This window comes from Gorilla gorilla, chromosome 19 (assembly GCF_029281585.2).
Source record: "Gorilla gorilla gorilla isolate KB3781 chromosome 19, NHGRI_mGorGor1-v2.1_pri, whole genome shotgun sequence".
NCBI lineage: Eukaryota > Metazoa > Chordata > Mammalia > Primates > Hominidae > Gorilla > Gorilla gorilla.
Window position 1 is genome coordinate 17,712,340 of NC_073243.2, and position 7,620 is coordinate 17,719,959.

At 43.3% G+C, this 7,620-nt stretch overlaps 1 pseudogene; it reads right to left on the reverse strand.

The window, feature by feature from the left end:
* Positions 1 to 572: 572 nt before the first annotated feature.
* LOC101137212 (eukaryotic initiation factor 4A-I-like) lies at positions 573 to 2,115 on the reverse strand (annotated as a pseudogene).
* Positions 2,116 to 7,620: the final 5,505 nt, after the last annotated feature.

The window sequence follows — 7,620 nt, forward strand, 5'->3', positions numbered from 1 at the left end:
TGGAGAAACCCCGTCTCTACTAAAAATACAAAATTAGCCAGGCGTCGTGGTGCATGCCTGTAATCCCAGGTACTTGGGAGGCTGAGGCAGGAGAATCGCTTGAACCTGGCAGGTGGAGGTTGCAGTGAGCTGAGATCACGCCATTGCACTCCAGCCTGGGTAACAAGAGCGAGACTCTGTCTCAAAAAAGAAAAGAAATTCTGTTCTACCCTTTGCCTGGTTTATGTGGTGACATGCCAAATAAATTTGATACGTCCTTTTGTACTATGTTTCTCCATATTAAAACTTCAAAAATTATATATATAATTGCCTCACATATTATATATATTATATAAAAATCAAAATTATATATATATCAAAATTATATATATAGTATATATTATATATAAATCAAAATTATATATATATAATTGCCTCAAAATAATTGCCTCAAATTGCCTAAAAAAGTGACATGTATTCAAAGAAAAAAATAACAATATGTCCATTCCTTGGCTCCCTTCCCTCCCCCTTCCTGCTGCTCCTCAGTCCCCTGAGATTGAACCCTGGCTGGGGCTGGTTAGCAGGACAGCCCCTCAGATGAGGTCAGCAACATTGAGGGACATTTTCTCAATGGAGGTGTTGTAGACGGTCTCGATATCTCAAAGAGTCCTCTTGTCTTCTTCTGTCACCATGTTAATAGCCACACCCTTACGGCCAAACTGTCCACCTCGACCAATTCTGTGGATATAGTTTTCTCTGTTGGTGGGAAGGTCATAGTTGATGAGTAAAGAAACCTGCGGCACAGCAATGCCTCTGGCCAGCAGGTCAGTGGTAATCAAAACTCTGCTAGAGCCAGAACAAAACTCCCTCATTGGCCAGGCATGGTGCCTCACGCCTGTAATCCCAGCACTTTGGGAGGCCGAGGCAGGCAGATCACCTGAGGACAGGAGTTCGAGACCAGCCTGACCAACATGGAGAAATGCCATCTCTACTAAAAGTACAAAATTAGCCAGGCGTGGTGGCACATGCCTGTAATCCCAGCTACTCAGGAGGCTGAGGCAGGAGAATCACTTGAACCTAGGAGGCGGAGGTTGTAGTGAGCTGAGATCACACCATTGCACTCCAGCCTGGGCAACAAGAGCAAAACTCCATCTCAAAAACAAACAAACAACAAAACAAAACAAAACAAAAACTCCCTCATGATCACATCTTGTTCCTCTTGACCTTTATCTCCATGCATGGCAGAGACAGTGAAATCTCAAGCATGCAACTTCTCGGGGAGCCAGTCCACCTTCCTTCGGGTGTTGATGAAGACACCTGCCTGAGTGACGGTCACGGTTTCATGCAAGTCATACAGGGTGTCCCGCTTCCACTCCTCTCATTCCACGTTGATGTAGAATTGGCGGATACCCTCCAGGTCAACTCTTCCTTCTTGACAAGAATCTGAATGGGGTCCCTCATGAATTTCTTGGTCACCTCAAGTACATCAGAAGGCATTGTAGCTGACAGCAAACAGGATGTTGTTGTTGAGCTTTTGGAATATGTCATAGATCTGGTCCCTGAATCCACAGCTTAACATTTCATCAGCTTCGTCCAGTACAAATATCTTGATGTATTTGGGAGACAGGTATCTCCAGTTAAGCATATCACACACACGGCCAGTGGTACCCCCAATTATATGGGGAGCTTCCACCTGCAGTTTCTGCACCTCAGCACACACGTGGGTGCCCCCTCTACAGGCGTGATAGGAGGCACCCATGCAGCCTCCGAGTGCCATGCCCACCCTTCTATATCTGCTGAGCCAATTCCCAAGTGGGTGCTAGAACCAAAGCCTGGGTGGCCTTTAGATGTAATTCAATCTGTTGCAGAATTGATGTGGCAAATGTGGCAGTTTTCCAGTCCCAGACTGGGCTTGAGTGATCACATCATAACCCTTGATACAAGGTAGAATGGCTCGCTGCTGGACGGCAAGGGCTTCTCAAAACCATAGGCGTAGATGCCATGGAGAAGGGACTCCAAGAGGTTCATGTCATCAAAGCTGTCTACAATCTCATTCCAGTTACTCTCTATGACGTCTCCAGGCTCCATCCCATTAGGGCCATTGTCTCTGGATCGGGAATCCTGACTGGCTGACATGATCCTTAGAAACATACGTACATATATATATATGAATGTTTCTCTCTATATATAAACAAACATACACACATATATGTATATATACACATATGTATATATACACATGTATATGATTCTTAGAAATACACACATAAACGAATACATGTTACATATATGTAACATATACGCACACATATAACATACGCATAGTTACATATATGTAGCATGCAGTTACATATATGTAGCATATATGAATAGTTACGTACATGTAGCATATACATATGTTACATATACATATATGTAGCGCACATGCATACATACATGTAGCACATATGCATATATACACATATGTAGCGCATATGCATATATACATATATGTAGCGCATATGCGTATATATGTAGCATATATGTATATACACATATATGTATATATACATATATGTAGCACATATGAATATATACATACATGTAGCACATATGCATATATACATGTATGTATATGCACACATATATGTGTGTATACATACATGATCCTCAGAAACATAGACGTGTATATATATACAGACATCCTTAGAAACATATATATGTGTATAAACATATATATACACATATATGTGTTTCTAAGGATCATGCCTGTGTGTATATATATACCCATATATATGTATATATATATTTAATTTTATTAATTTTATTTTTTTGAGACTGAGTTTTGCTCTATCGCCCAGGCTGGAGTGAAGTGGTGTGATCTCGGCTCACCTCAACCTCTACCTCCTGGGTTCAAGCGATTCTCCTGCCTCAGCCTCCTGAGTAGCTGGAACTACAAGTTTGGGCTACCACACCTGGGTAATTTTTTTTTTTTTTTGTATTTTTAGTAGAGATGGGTTTTGCCACACTGGCCAGGCTGATCTCGAACTCCCGGTCTCAGGTGATCCGCCTGCCTCGACCTCCCGAAGTGCTAGGATTACAGGCGTGAGCCGCCACGCCCGGCAAGTGCTGCTTTTTAAATATTCCTTCTATGTCCAGGCTGAGTTTCACTCTGTTAATAGCCTTTAATTTGTTTTTATGGACTCCCAGTGTCCATGACACAGGTGGATGTCATGATGCTGAGATGAGGAAGGACGGGTCTAGTTGGACTTGCCTCACTGACATATCCATGCCTTGGGGAAATGCAGGTACACACAATAACTAGCTATAATCTCCCAGAGTGAGTCGCATGACAGGCGGGTCATGATTCTCCTTTAAATGGGACTTTGATTCACATAACTTGGATGCCCAAAAGCTCCCTTCTCACAACTTGCTAATTGCTTTCTATCAAATTTGCACACATAACAATGTACATTTGCCTATAAATTATAGAGGACAGTTTATTTCTCAAAACAACACTTTAACATTTGCCCTTATCATAAACAGACTTTTGTTCTGGAGATACCTTTAGAAGACTTTTTGTCCTTTTCCCAATAGAAGTATTTTTGGAGTGTTTCTTCCAGTCAGCTTATTTGCAGAATTGTTTAAACTAACACTAATTTTACTGCAGCAATTGAAATAAATGTTTCCAGGCCGGACGTGGTGGCTAACGCCTGTAATCCCAGCACTTTGAGAGGCTGAGGTGGGCAGATCACCTGAGGTCAGGAGTTCGAGACCAGCCTGGCCAACATTGTGAAACCCCATCTCTACTAAAAATACAAAACTTAGCTGGGCATGGTGACGGGCGCCTGTAATCTCAGCTTCTCAGGAGGCTGAGGCAGGAGAAACGCTTCACCCAGGAGGCAGAGGTTGCAGTGAGCTGAGATTGCGCCATTGCACTCCAGGCTGGGTGACACAGTGAGAGTCCGTCTCAATAAATAAATCAATCAATAAATGTTTATGTTTCCATTTTGAAAATGTCTACTGGAAAAATAAAGATCTGCAATTAAAATGAACAGGGAGATTCTTGGATTGTGGTAAGTAAAATGGATGTTTATACTTATTTTTTTCAAGAAACATCATCTAAAATGTCCATTATTAAATGTTTCCTGGATGGATACAGTAAGTTCTGTATAAGTCCTTACAAATTCTGATTGATAGCACAGATGTCCTAATTCTACATTTTCAATAGACAAGTGTTTATTAAGATAGATCTATCTGGCCAGGCGTAGTGGCTCACGCCTGTAATCCTAGCACTTTGGGAGGCCGAGGTAGGTGGATTGCTTGAGCTCAGGAGTTCGAGACCAGCCTGGGCAACATGGTGAAACCCCGTCTCTACTCAAATACAAAAAAAAATTAGCCGGGCGTGATGGCGCACGCCTGTAATCCCAGCTACTATGGAGGCTGAGACAGGAGAATCGCTTGAACCTGGGAGGCAGAGGTTGCAGTGAGCCGAGATCATGCCATTGTACTCCAGCCTGGGTGACAGAGTGAGACTCCATCTCAAAAAAAAGATCTATCATTCTAGCAACTAACTGAAGGGAAAGTGCATAGAACCGTAACACATCACTTCACATCAAGGTAAGCATGTAACTGTTTTCTGTTCAGAAAAATCATAATCCAGGGAGAAAGTTTTATACCTTACCCCAAAGGGAGTTTATTGTTTTTTGAAGGACAGCTATAGAAATAAGATTTGATATAAATTTAGTGCATAATTACATCACATATATTTTAAATTTTTCTAAATATGAGTCTGTGAGCTCAAGGTTTATAGGAGTTAGTGTTACCTATTTGTATGAAGTCAGTGTTTATAAGTGTTTCTGATCTCTTTCTGGGCAATTTTATTTACTTTTAGAGCATTCGTTTAAAAAATAAAGAACTGATTTACTCAGCTAATTAAATATTAAGTAGCATGATATCAGACCATAATAAATATTTTAAAAGGTAAAAATGAAGGGAGGGTGGATTCTTAGAACAAAGGGATGCTAATTTATTGTATGTTTATTGACTGTTATTGAACCCAAGCAATAGCACAGACCGAAGCTCTATGCCTCATTTTATTGTCCTTATCTGAAAATCCCAGAAATGTAAAACTGGACAAGACTTTCTAAGACAATTTGATTCATCTCTGGCGAATCTTCATGAGGCAAAAACCCAAGGCCTTCATGCAATTGGCTCATGTTCCCTTTGAACACTTAGGGGATAGAGACAATCTTTCTTTTTTACTCATTTTACTTATTTAATTTAACTTTATTTTGAGACAAGGTCTTGCTCTGTCACCCAGGCTGGAGTGCAGTGGTGTGATCTCGGTTCACTGCAGCCTCCACCTCCCGGGCTCAAACGATCCTCCCATCTCAGCCTCTCAATGGGTGGAACCACAGGCCCAAACCACCACATCTGGCTAATTTCTCTATTTTTCCGTAGAGACGGGGTTTCCCTGTCTTGCCCAGGCTGCTCTCGAACTCCTGGGCTCAAGAGATTCTCCCACCTTGGCACCCCAAAGTGCTGGGATTACAGCCTTGAACGACTGATCCCAGCCTATTTTTAGAGATGGGGGTCCAATCTGCCCAGGATACAGTGCAACAGCATGACCATGATTCACTGCAGCCTGGACCTCCTGGGCTCAAGCGATCTGTCTGCCTCTGCCTCCTGAGTAGCTAGGACTCCAGGCATGCGCCACCACACCCAGCTAATTAAAAGTTTTTGTTTTTGTTTGTTTTTTTGAGACAGACTCTGGCTTTGTTACCTAGGCTGGAGTGCAGTGGCATGATCTTGGCTCACTGCAACCTCCGCCTCCCGGCTTCAAGCGATTCTCATGCCTCAGTCCCGAAAGTAGCTGGGATTACAGGCACACACCACCACGCCCGGCTAATTTTTGTGTTTTTAGTAGAGATGGCATTTCGCCATGTTGACCAGGCCGGTCTCAAAATCCTGACCTCAAGTGATCCACCTGTCTGAGCCTCCCAAAGTGTTGGGATTGCAGGCGTGAACCTCCGCGCCCGGCTGTTTTTCTTTTCTTTTTTTGTTTTTAGAGATGAGATCTTGCTTTGTTGCCCTGGCTGGTCTGGATCTCCAGGGCTTGAGCAATCCTCTCATCTCATCCTCCCCAGTAGCTGGGACTACAGGCATGTGCCACCACACTTAGCTAATTTTTAAAATTTTTTTGTAGAGATGAGGTTTCACTATGTTGCACCTGCTGGTCTCCAACTTCTTGGCTCAGGTGATCCACGGCCCCCCTCCCAACCTCCCCATCCCTGCCTTGGCCTCCCAAATTGCTGGGATTACAGGGGTTAGCAACCTGTGCCTGGCAGAGATAACCTTTCTTGAACAAAGGAAACTTGTTTTGGTATCAAGCAACAGTAATGTTTACATGAGTTACCTATAAGTCCCCACGAAACTGAGATACTCTACACAGGTTGCACCTCCTCTCTAATTCTCACAAAAGCCGGGTTAGTTATTAGGTGTCTTTTATTGAGAAACTGAGGCCAAAGAGAGGTATGGTAATTTGCCCCAGCTCGCGCTTCTGGCAAGGGCGGGGTCCAGGATTTACACCTAAGTTGTCTCTTTCGTTAACTCTGCTGTTTCTCAAATGCAATATATATATATATATTTACCTACATAAAGTGACGCAATAAAATCAGTACATATAAGCTTAAGCCTATTTCAAGAAAAAAGCTTCCTTGGACAATACAAATGAATGATAAGATAATCTCATTTACACCTGTTATTAAAATAATAGCCCATATTGAATTATTCAGAACCCCAAATCTCGCTTTTTAAAAATCAAGGGTCGGCCGGGCACGGTGGCTCACGCCTGTAATCCCAGCACTTTGGGAGGCAGAGGCGGGCGGATCACGAGGTCAAGGCATCGAGACCATCCGGGCCAACATGGTGAAACCCCGTCTCTACTAAAAATACCAAAAAAATTAGCCTGGCGTGGTGGTGGGCGCCTGTGGTCCCAGCTACTCGGGAGGCTGAGGCAGGAGAATGACGTGAACCCGGGAGGCGGAGCCTGCAGTGAGTGGAGATTGCACCACTGCACTCCAGCCTGGGCGACAGAGCGAGACTCCATCTCAAAAAACAAAAACAAACAAACAAACAAAACACAAAAATTAGCTGGGCGTGGTGACAAGTGCCTGTACTCCCAGCTACTCAGGAGGCTGATGCAGAGAATCGCTTGAACTCGGGAGGCGGAGGTTGCAGTGAGCCGAGATCGCGCCACTGCACTCCAGCCTGGGCGACACAGCGAGACTCCGTCTCAAAAAAAAAAAAAAAAAAAAAGGAAAAAAAAAAAATCATACGTCTCTGTGTGGAATAAATTAACTACAAATCCCCAAGACGACTCTGTCATCAATATTTCAATCCATAATTTAGCAAACACACACAGACATCCCTTATAGGGATACAGTTCCAGGCCTTTCTTTGGGCATCCGTTTCGAGACCTGGAGAGACTCTGATGTCTGTGTGTGACTAAGGAGAAGAATAGCTGAATCACATCCAAAAGCGAGTCCTCCCAATTAAGAATCTATAATACAAATCAAGACAATGACAGCATTCCATCTGCCTTTTAACCTCAACAGCTCCTCCTCCCAAGCCAGCCAACCTACTCCCCTCCCTCATTCC